Source organism: Macrobrachium rosenbergii, chromosome 40, assembly GCF_040412425.1.
Source record: "Macrobrachium rosenbergii isolate ZJJX-2024 chromosome 40, ASM4041242v1, whole genome shotgun sequence".
Taxonomy (NCBI): domain Eukaryota; kingdom Metazoa; phylum Arthropoda; class Malacostraca; order Decapoda; family Palaemonidae; genus Macrobrachium; species Macrobrachium rosenbergii.
This window is the reverse complement of record NC_089780.1, coordinates 21,872,666-21,885,165: the sequence shown is the minus strand read 5'-3', so window position 1 is coordinate 21,885,165 and position 12,500 is coordinate 21,872,666. Positions and strand designations below refer to the sequence as shown.

Sequence of the window (12,500 nt, the reverse complement as noted above, 5' to 3'; positions counted from 1 at the left end):
AGAACTGAACAAAAAACAAAGTGGAGAAGAATCAAGAGGCCTAACCACAAATTATGCAACGGACGTTCCCCTCCAAAGGCGGTAGATTACATGCATTATGGACAACGGGAGCTGTGGAGGAATTCTAAATCATGACGGTAGATGGACCTGACCGGCCCCTGTAAAAAGTTATTGGAAGACGTTTACCTGGGTGTTTCAAAGTACGCATGCTCAGTTTAGTGAAGAGGGGACGTAAAAAGATTTTAGCTGATAAAAACTAGATACATAAAGACCGTACAATTTGAAACAACTCGAGAATGTAAGAAAATGATAGTGAATGAAAGCCAGAGATGCATAAAGACTTTACAATTTGACATAACTCGAGAATGTAAGAAAATGATAGTGAATGAAAGCCAGAGATGCATAAAGGCTTTACAATTTGACACAACTCGAGAATGTAAGAAAATGATAGTGAATGAAAGCTAGAGATACATAAAGACTTTACAATTTGACACAATTCGTGAATATAAAAAAAATAATGAATGAAAGCCGGAGATATATAAAGACTATAATTTGACATAATTCGAGAATGTAAGAAAATAATGGTGAATGAAAGCCAGAAATATACAAAGACTTTACAATTTGACACAATTTGAAAATTTGATAAAATGATAGTGAATGAAAACCTAAACGACATAGAATTTACAATCTGACCTCATTTTAAATTCGTAAAAAGGACCCCAGCAAGGGGTTGTTTCACCAGGCGTGGAGGAACTCTAAAAAAAAAAAAAACACACACACACAAATAAAGGAAAAACAATCTTGTAAACATGGAGGTAGAAATCAAATTGAGAAATGAGAGGTACTTTATTTCGTAGAGGGCTCCAGTAGTTATTTGATTTATATTTTCAAGTGTCACTGCTGTTTTCTTTTCATAAACTTACTCTTTTTTTATTTTATTTATATTTTCAAGTGTCACTGCTGTTTTCTTTTCATAAACTTAATCTTTTTTTTCATCAGTAAGATTCATTGTAGGACCTAAAGAAGGTACGGTGTACCATATATATACTATACCATATCCTTTTGAAGTAAATTAGAACTTCCTGTATAATTGTGTTCTGTACTTTTTTTGTCATTTTTATATAACTGTGTTCTGTAATTTTTTTTTATCATTTTTAGTTTTCTGTAAAAGAAAACTATTGTGCCGTACTTTTTTCTGTCCGCCCTCAGATCTTAAAAACTACTGAGGCTATAGGGCTGCAAATTGGTATGTTGATCATCCACCCTTCAATCATCAAACATACCAAATTGCAGCCCTCAAACCTCAGTAGTTTTTATTTTATTTAAGGTTAAAGTTAGCTATAATCGTGCGTCTGACAATGATATAGGCCAGGCCACCACCGGGCCGTGGTTAAAGTTTCATGGGCCGCGGCTCATACAGCATTATACCGAGACCACTGAAAGATAGATCTGTTTTCGGTGGCATTGATTATACACCGTAGCGGCTGTACAGAAAACCCGATTGCGCCGAAGAAACTTCGGTGCATTTTTTACTTGTTTTTTGTTACTATAGAATATTCACATGAATGTAAACAGCAAATAACGAGATTCCATTCGGTACTGAATCTTGCACGAAGTAGAGAAAAAGGATTAAAAAGTCGCTCCGTATCGTTTTTCCTGCCAATTTTGACTTGAATGATTATCTCTTTGTGTGATAGTTTCTTTGTGTATATGATTATAGTCATGTTGACAATGGTATCAATAACATTTCATTCAGTCAGTGTTTGCATACAGTTTTGTAAACAGTTTTTACCACAAAATTATATATTTATTCTTTATCTTTGCAAGATACGGTCTTCCCAATAGAAATAGTTTCAGTTACTCCTTTTTTGTTAAGAATTCTGTACGTTTATGGCATCTTCTATACTCTATACAATCCAGATTGGTATCAATATTTCCGTTTGATGGCCATTTATAATTATAAGTCTCTCATTTGCCTACGTTCTAGGTATCACGCACGAGTAAATGTCACACTTCCAAGACACTTACATTATGTCTTTGCCTTTGGATAAAAGATATTTACTGCCGCAATTGGATTTAAAATTCACCCTACGATGGAAATTCCCCCGAAAGCACCTTTGAAGAAGTCTTCCCTCCCTCGCAATCTCAGTCCATTGGAACTGACGCGAAGTCACCAGCTTTGATAAGTAAGTGGCACGTGGCACCGGCGTTTATTGGAAAAGAATCCGACGCCACAGTTCGCTAGATGCACGCCAATAAGCTAATTTGTTAATCTGCGCCTTCCCGAGAATTAGTCACTCGTATCTACCAATTGTGCGCAGGTGCTTTGACAGTCGGATGCGCAGTTCTTGATGTACGAGCGGTTATATTTGGTTTTCCTTCTTGAATTTGAATGCCGGTGGACGTCTTGTGGTTCACGGAAGACAGATAATTTGCTGGTGGTCATAATTTGTTTTCCGCTTTCAAAAGCTTCGAGGAGAATTAGTTCCTAATAACTTTATTTTCTTGGGAAGAAATGCGACAAGGCTGCATAATTAGTTGATTCAAATGACCATTATTGCCACTAGCATAATACTGAACACATTTCATCTTTATTAAATGTATGTATACGTACATACATCTATATGTATATATATATAGATATATATATATATATATTTATAAATATATATTATATATATACAGTATACATATATAAATTATATATGCGTGTTTGTGTGTATTGTATAATATAAATATATTATTATTATTATTATTATTATTATTATTATTATTATTATTATTCTTATTATTATTATTATTATTATTATTATTGATACCTCTTTAGAGTTAAACTCGTTGTCTACCCTTCTAATATTTCCTAATAATTTCTCTTTCAGAGGGACACCTCCTGTCGAATATTCGCCTTATTTTCGATGTTATAATTCCCAGACTTCTGTGCTCGTAGAATTACGAAGAATATAACAAACACATAATTACAGGTAAGCCTTTGGCCATTTTAACAAATAATCATTATTACTTTCCACCCATCAGCGTTTTTTTAAAGAGAGAGAAATAATCAATACACAATCACGTGTGGGACAGAAATAAATTTCTGACTCATCAGGATCGAACCCAGGTCTTTCAGTTGAAAGACAAGGCCACTGCCAACCAAGCCACACAAGTCATTGATGACTTGTGTGGCTTGGGTGGCAGCAGTCTTGTCTTTCAATTGAAAGACCTGGGTTCGATCCTGATGTGAGTCAGAAATTTATGCATATATATACATATACATATACATATACATATACATATACATATACATATACATATACACACTGGTTTACACACACATATGTATACGTTTATTCTTTGTAGTGCCTCGTGGTTTTTCTCTTTTAGTTATAGGTTTGGATGGTTATATATTTATAGAATGTTATTAATTTAATTTTTTGGATATTAACTCTATTACCATAGAGGTAAATAATATTCTCTTCTTTTAAAAGATATATTAGACTCTCAACAAAGCATTCCAGTTATTACTAGTATGGATATATATCTATAATTTCTCATTAATATTCTATTTGAATATTACTTCTATTACCGCAGAGATAAGTAATAATATCTTCTTTTATAAAATAATATTATACTCGCCCCAAAGCTTCCATAGAGAGAGCCGAATCGCTTGTTTTAAATACATAGCGTCAGTCAGTTCAAAGGCAGGAGATGGCAGGAAATCTAAATATTTTTAATTCCTGAGTGCTTTCGTCTTGATGCTTTGATAGGAGAAAACATTGCTTGATATTCAGGCATTGAAATGGTCTCTTCTTTAAGAAAACCTGTTTTCTAAGCTGTGAAAACGTGTCTGCTTTTGATCACTGAAAATACATTGAATACATTTAAATGGATTAGATACGTTTAAATGCATTTAAATACATTAGATACATTTAAATATATTTAAAATACGTTTAAATACGTTAGATGCATTAAATACATTTAAATACATTAGATACATTAAATACATTTAAATACATTATATACATTAAATACATTTAAATACATTAGATACATTAAATACATTTAATTACATTAGACACATTAAATTCATTTAATACATTTAAATACATTAAATTCATTTAAATACATCAGATACATTAAATACATTTAAATACATGAGATACGTTAAATGCATTTAAATACAATAAATACTTTTAAATCCATTAGGAAAATTCATTCCGTCTCCCACCAGGATGGAGAATACATGAAACCACACAGCTGTTATCCTGGGAATAAATAAAAGTCCTAGGTTTAAATAAATATCCCCACTTGGACAAAGACACGAATATATATGTAAATATTGAAATTCAGCCCAGTGATCAACCGGCAAACAAAGGTGATTACTTTTCCCACCTTTCAAAGGAAACTTACCTTTTAGGAGGATAAGATAGGCAAGCGCGGACGGGCCGCGAAAAGAAGAGGAGAAGAAGCGATAAGAAACGTGAGAAGAATTCCCAGAGAGAGAGAGAGAGAGAGAGAGAGAGAGAGAGAGAGAGAGAGAGAGAGAGAGAGAGAGAGAGAGCAGAGGAATATTGAGAACCTGCGCTACATACTAGTGGATGAAGATGTAGCGTCGTGGTTTCCCAGAGGAAAAAATCGGGAAGAAGAAGAGAAGTCGACGGTATCTAAATAGGGAGAATTTCAGGTTGTCTAGTTTTTTTTTTTTTTTGACACGACGAAAAAAAAAAAAAAAAAATCGTGTAACGAAAGTTTGTTGCGCGTCACGCATTGGCTATTCTTCTGTTCGTTATTTCATTATATGTTTTGAGTTCTTCATTGGTCTGCCTTTTTCATTCCTGAATGCATTCCCCTCATCTTCGTTACGTAACCTTAGACATAGATATACTTTTTTCCTTTATGTTATGTGGCATCATACCATCTACATAAGAGCTCCCCAAAGAAATTTAGCGCGATACCAATTCGTCTGTCACTGTATCGGAGCAGTTTACCGTCTGTATGTCATTGGAGTTTTGCAATAATGCAACTATAACCGGGCACAAAAAAACTTAATACACTGCTATAAAAAGCATAACTCATTAAATGACATTCAGGTTACGGCAACAAGTGGACAGAAATTACCGTGCAAGAATGTTAGGCCTTGTAAATTAAATCAGTAAGATTTATTAAACTATAATTAAGCAAAGAATAGATGTACCATAGAGAAGGCCTCAGCTTTTCACGTACGTTTGCGGTAAAAATAATCCTTTCTGGTAAAAAGATAACATTATTTAGCTGACGATGAAGGAAAGACGTTATTCTTGAAAATCCAGACACGTTCCCTGACTGTGTGAACGACCAGTCACGCTACCAGAGTCGCTGTCATGATAATTATAAAGGTATATACTTTGACAGGAAAAGGGATTACCTGTCGATAAATCACACAAGGGCGGATGGGTTTGTGTTACAGAGAATCAGACGGCAGAGATATGCAGAGTTTATAGGCAAATTGGCAACAGCATAATGTTGATTACACACTACTAAAGATGTTTATATAAATATTAAAAAAAGGAGATATTCCATGGATCAGTTCAATATTTATTGAAGCATTTGGAATGACTAAAATGAAGGATATCCCAAGTCATATATCTGTGTCCATTGGAAATAAGGTATTTGGATACGTTTCCAGCGAATAAAAAAATAAAAAAAGATAATTTTTGTAACGTTTTCAGCTGCCGAGATGCATTATAATGATCAGAAAATAAGCGAAAAGAAAAATGCAGATGCATACTTTTATTTTCACATGATCGGTTACTGAATATCAAAGGCTTTGGTTTTTATTGCGTGTCTCGGAAGATTATTTTTAAACAGGAGCAGTGCAAAATATGATTATCCTCTTGCATTAATTAATATCAAATGCGTATCTTCATACGTATTTCCCTCCCGTGTGTGTGTGAGTGGTTGAGAACGAGAGAGAGAGAGAGAGAGAGAGAGAGAGAGAGAGAGAGAGAGAGAGAGAGAGAGAGAGAGTTAAGTTAAATATACCTTAGTTTAACCAGACCGCTGAGCTGATTAACAGCTCTCCTAGGGCTGGCCCGAGGGATTAGATTTATTTTACGTGGCTAAGAACCAATTGGTTACCTAGCAACGGGGCCTACAGCTTATTGTGGAATCCGAACTACATTATACCGAGAAATGAATTTCTATCACCAGAAATAAATTCCTCTAATTCTTCATTGGCCGGCCGGAGAATCGAACGCAGGCCTAGCAGAGTGCTAGCCGAGTACGATATAGACCCGTCCAATGAGGAACTAGAGAGAGAGAGAGAGAGAGAGAGAGAGAGAGAGAGAGAGAGAGAGAGAGAGAGAATATTCTTTCAGTGGTCGAAAACGTGGTCATCAAATATTTATGAATTATACACGTGACATGGGGTGACTTCCACTGCGTATAAGTCAAAATTATTACTCTAGATAATCATTTAATTTCTTAACATTATTCCCTGTCCTGAAATCGGCATTTATCTTTAAACACACACGTAATCTTTCCTCGAATTCTCTTTTACACAATTCCTACCTTTCCCTTTTCAACATTCAGTGTCCGTCGCTGAAAGTAATGGAAAAACAGTTTTTATTTCTTTTAAGGAGACGCTAGAACCTCCAATATTTGCCTCACAACCGTACGTCTCTGTGTGCAAGTGTCAAAGAATTTCGTAACGTCATTTGCCTTCTGAAAAGTGTGTCACAGGAAGAATATTGACGTGCCGCTGTGCCGTGACTAAATTGTTGGTCTTCGTAAAAGAAGTGCAAACTTTTTTTCCATGATGTAAATCGTTACTCTGCGTCAGCTAAACGTAACTAACGCATGCCATTATGTAAATACATGTTTTTAATACGTTTTAACGATGTCGGTAGCTTAAGTAATAATTAGAAAATCTTGTTACGAAATATTGAGGCAGATAGAAGGTGCTCATATTTGTTTAGTGTTTCTCGACGTTTTGAGTAATAAATATATGTAATGTGAAAAATAGTTTTTACTTTTATTAAATGAGATTGATGGACTGACAACAGAAAAATATATCGACAATCAAAGTATTCAAGGGTCAGATTTGAAAGGAAATTATTTTGCCTCAAGGCACATAACTTTTTGGTTTTTAAAATAACTTCTTGATTTCATAGATACTAGATAAAGTGATATTACTCTTCACGAAAGGTGGCCTCAGAAACAGCTTTTCAAGCACTGAATAATTTTATTGTCGTCTAAAACAAGAGTTTTACCTCTTGATGAAAATGAGATTGTTTCTAGAAAGTAGGACCCCTATACCACCTTATTCAGGGTCAACCAGTGGGATAACTTCATTCAATTTCTGTAAGTAGCTACAACCTTCATTTGGTGCACTGTAGGCATTACTTAAGGTTCTTTGCGGCGTGCCTTCGGCCCCTAGCTGCAACCCCTTTGGCTCCTTTTACTGTACCTCCTTTCATATTCTGTTTCTTCCATCTTACTTTCCACCCTCTCCTGACAATTGATTCATAGTGCAACTGCGAGGTTTTCCTCCTGTTACACATTTCAAACCTTTTACTGTCAATTTCCGTTTCAGCGCTGAATGACCTCATAGGTCCCAGTGCTTGGCCTTTGGCCTAAAATCTATATTCAGTTCAGTTGAAACCTTCATAAGATAAGTACAGCCTTCATTACACAAGCGAACTATGAAAATTACGCCAGACCTCAATATACAGTTCTCAAGACAGGGTTAAGAACACTGTAAATTCGGGTTAATGAAAGACTGTGCTAGACTAAATAATGACTTATATCTTGATTTGAACTGATGAAGCTTACGATGCAACGGAGTAATTTCAAGTTCTCGGAGAACGTAACTTCTCTTCCGCTTATACGATTTTAATGAGACCCTTCTAAGAGAGATCACTTTCGTATCTCATCTGGGGTTTAATTTCCACTGAAAAGGCTACATAATCTTCCACTTGTTCACCGTCTTGAGATAATTTGATTTTGTGTTATTCTGTAATGGGATGACTACTTGCGAGCGACCTAAGCCAGTGTATATGCGGTCATTACCATCGATTCTTTCATAAGTAGGAAGTTAGTGAATGTTTTGAAAAATATATAACTCTCTCTCTCTCTCTCTCTCTCTCTCTCTCTCTCTCTCTCTCTCTATATATATATATATATATATATATATATATATATATATATATATGTATATGTATATGTATACACACACACACACACACATATATATATATATATATATATATATATATATATATATATATATATATATATATATATATATATATATATGTGTGTGTGTGTGTGTGTGTGCGTGTGTGTGCGTGTCTGTGTCTGTGTATGTGTATGTGGTTCATTTCCACGCAACTGCAAACTCGCTGTAAACTGTTATTATAAAAATTACCTTTCATATTTCATCCCTAGCCATAATAGGTTTTAATAGCCCTCCCCTGACCCTCCTTTCATGAACCTTAAAATAAAAATAAACAAAACACGAGGCCCGCAAAGTTTTAATAGTCTAAATCGTCGGATATAACAATCCCCCAGGGGAAAATTCCCACACGAAAAAGAACGCTCCGAGATATAAGGTTTCAGAAAACGGACGCCTCACACTGATGCATTTCCTCAGACCAGGCGCTTCTTCTTCTTCTCTGGAAATTCTGATATAATACACCAGAAGGGGACTGCTGCTTCTTCTTCCCATGAAGAAATGTCAGGGAAAACCAGAAGTAACAGCCTTTTCTTTGCTCGTGGGATGGCCCTCGCCGGTGTGTGACTTCCTAGGGTTTCGACATTTACGTTTTAGAAAAGTGTAGTGCTTTCAACCATCCTGGAAAAATACTTCTACCGCTAACCGTTGGCAGACGTATGGGTTAGTGTGATTGGGGTTTATTGTATGCTTTGAAATGCATTTTTTTAATAAATATTCTTTATCTTGAATTTGGAAAAGGAAGTAGAGATGCGATGAGAAAATCATTTGGAAACATTATTTACTCTGAAAGTTTTCTCATGCAGAGTATTCCCAAGGGTGACTGAATGTTGAAACTGAATAAGGTACCAGTGGGGAAAAATAGTTCCTTCAGGTATTATGATGTGCACTTAGGAAAATGGCTCGAATCTGTATCAAGATACATTTTCAAAGTCTCCCAGGAGATACATGTAACTCTAAATGATTGTAAGACCCCCAGAAGATGCTTACAAACCAAAGTGAAAGAGAAAAGCATAATTTTTCTTCTTTTTTATTTTAAATATTATTTGTTTTTTTTTATAGCTGTACGCTTGCAGAAACCTTTAAAGGCAAAATGGTCATTTACACAATGTAAATTTATTTTGTAAATCCACAAAAGACAGTAAAATTGACTTTCAACACCAAAGATTATCAGAGTAAATTCAGTAGTCTTAATATAACTGTTTTGTCAATATGAAACTTTGCGTTTCAGAGGTCGAATATCCTTTTAACCAAGGTGGTGATCCTTGAGGACAACTTTGGAATTTATGCCCTGTAATTTGGCTCCTTTTCCAGAACATTCTCTTTTGGCTTTAGAGAAGAGTAGTAACACAGCCGCAGACAACGTTCAAATCATCATAAAATACATTAAGGTTTAATTATGACCGCAGGACTGATATCGGAATTCACATTCCGATGCTGTGTTATGTTTTTATTCAGTGCCTTAGCATTTTGAACTTACCCTGCTTATTCAGATTCTAGTGCTGTGTTATGGTTTTATTCAGTGCCTTAGCATTTTGAACTTGCCCTGCTTATTCAGATTCCAGTGCTGTGTTATGGTTTTATTCATTGCCTTAGCATTTTGAACTTGTCCTGCATATTCAGATTCCAGTGCTGTGTTATGTTTTTATTCAGTGCCTTGTCCTGCTTATTCACATTCCAGCGCTGCGTTATTTTATTCAGTGCCTTTTCAGTGTAAACCTGTCCTGCTTATTCAGATTCCAGAGGTGTGTTATGTTTTTATTCAGTGCCTTATCATTTTGAACTTGTCCTGCTTATTCTTATTCCAGTGCTGTGTTATGATTTGATTCAGTGCCGTAGCATTTAGAACTTGTCCTGCTTATTCACATTCCAGTGCTGTGTTATGTTTTTATCCAGTGCCTTAGCATTTAGAACTTGTCCTGCTTATTCAGATTCCAGTGCCGTCTTATGTTTTTATTCAGTACCTTATCATTTTGAACTTGTCCTGTTTATTCTTATTCCAGTGGTGTGTTATGCTTTTATTCAGTGCCTTATCATTTTGAACTTGTCCTGCTTATTCAGATTCCAGTGCTGTGTTATGTTTTTATTCATTTCCTTAGCATTTTGAACTTGTCCTGCATATTCAAATTCCAGTGGTGTGTTATATTTTTATTCATTGCTTTATCATTCTGAATTTTTCCTGTTTATTCAGGTTCCAGTGCTGTGTTATATTTTTATTCAGTGCCTTAGCATTTTGAACTTGTCCTGCTTATTCACATTCCAGTGCTGTGTTACTCTTTTATTCAGTGCCTTAACATTTTGAACTTGTCCTGCTTATTCGGATTCCAGTGCTGTGTTATGCTTTTATTCAGTGCCTCATCATTTTGAACTTGTCCTGCTTATTCAGGTTCCAGTGCTGTGTTATATTTTTATTCATTGCCTTATCAATCTGAATTTGTCCTGCTTATTCAGGAAACATTGCTATGTTATATTTTTATTCAGTGCCTTAGCATTTTGAACTTGTCCTGCTTATTCTTATTCAAGTGTTGCGTTGTTTTTATTCAGTGCCCTAGCATTTTGAACTTGTCTTGCTTATCCAGATTCCATTGCTGTGTTATGTTTTTATTCAGTGCCTTATCATTTTGAACTTGTCTTGCTTATTCACATTCCAGTGCTGTGTTATGTTTTTATTCAGTGCCTTATCATTTTGAACTTGTCTTGCTTATCCAGATTCCAGTGCTATGTTATGTTTTTATTCAGTGCTTTATCATTTTGAACTTGTCCTGCTAATCCAGACTCCAGTGCTGTGTTCTTTTTATTCAGTGCCTTATCATTTTGAACTTGTCCTGCTTATCCAGATTCCAGTGCTGTGTTATGCTTTTATTCAGTGCCTTATCATATTGAACTTGTCCTACTTATCCAGATTCAAGTGCTGTGTTATGTTTTTATTCAGTGCCTTATCGTGTGTGATTTATATTGCATTTCTTATTCCTATGAATGTTTTTTTGTTATATTTTGTTTTTGTATTTTTTACAGATGGAGAATGCTATCTGAAGCCTCATTTCGATATCCAGATTCAGCTGCCTTACCTTATTCCCGTCATGGAGGAATTCATAATACCGGTGTAAGAGGATTTATTGATAAGATTAAGGTGATAAAAAATGTCATGGAAAGGATTACTTCACAAATGCAACCTCGTGACACAGAACAGGCAGTAAATGAAATGCGAAAGCACTGATGTAAGCAGCCGACCCACTCATGTTGATTGGCTGGACGAGAGTTACACTTTATTTTCACGAGAACTTTATTTTCACGTTAACTTTATTTTCACGGAAACTTCATTAAATTGAATGGGTATACAGATTTGCCTCATTATGTTCATTTATGTTTTCCTAGTTATATTTTGATTTGTATAGTTTGGCATTTATGAAAGTAAATTTTCACCTTCAGCGTAAGACATATTTTCTTGTAAATTTAACATATATATATTTTTTTTGCTGTGCCTATATATTTTGCTTAAAGTTCTAACATTTATCAGTCGTTTTCAAACTGAACGAGGCAAGTTTACTAACAAGTGCTAATCGCAATGTAATAAGTTACTTTAGTTGTTATTTTTTTTACCTGGTCATATTTCCACCTCGTTCAAGATTCCAGAGTGGCTTAGATAGTGGATTTAAATGTCTTGTCTTGTCAGTAAAACTTTCTATATTTTTTTTCATGATTTGTAGTTTTCTTGTTGTATATATTACTCCCGCATTTACAAGCTACTTCGCCCTTTGTTTACTATTGGTATCAGCAATCTAACATTTGTTAGCTTTTATTGACTTAACTGTATCTGTTAAGGACACACACACACATATATATATATCTATATATGTGTGTGTGTGTATATATATATATATATATATATATATATATATATATATATATATATATATATATATATAAATATATATATATATATATATATATATATATATATATATATATATATATATATATATATATATATATATATATATATATATATATATATATATAGATAAGTACTGTCTCATTCACCTGGAGAGAATATTCTGCTGTCTCTGATATCTGTCTGACCGTCCCTAAGTACGCCTGTCAGTCTTCCTGTCTTTCTGTCTGTCTGTCTCTCACATCATTCGAACTTGGGACACTTCAAATGAAATAAGCGTTGTCATATTCACCTGGAAAGGGTATTCTGCTGTCTCTAATGTCTGTCTCTCTGTCTGTCCGTCCAAAAGTCCGTCTGTCAGTGTTCCTGTCTCTCTGTCAGTCTGTCTCTCACATCATT

At 34.7% G+C, this 12,500-nt stretch overlaps 1 protein-coding gene and 1 long non-coding RNA gene across 2 annotated transcripts in view; one reads left to right on the top strand and one right to left on the bottom strand.

Moving 5' to 3' along the window:
* Positions 1 to 11,954, top strand: part of LOC136826226 (uncharacterized) — a 74,046-nt gene extending 62,092 nt beyond the window's left edge. The window contains exons 2-3 of the long non-coding RNA XR_010849559.1: positions 2,880 to 2,981; positions 11,225 to 11,954. This is a non-coding gene — a long non-coding RNA (uncharacterized lncRNA). The remainder of the gene's footprint in view (positions 1 to 2,879; positions 2,982 to 11,224) is intronic.
* LOC136826225 (somatostatin receptor type 2-like) overlaps positions 1 to 12,500 on the bottom strand; it is a 493,594-nt gene that overhangs the window by 34,173 nt on the left and 446,921 nt on the right. The gene's annotated exons all lie outside the window — the stretch shown is intronic.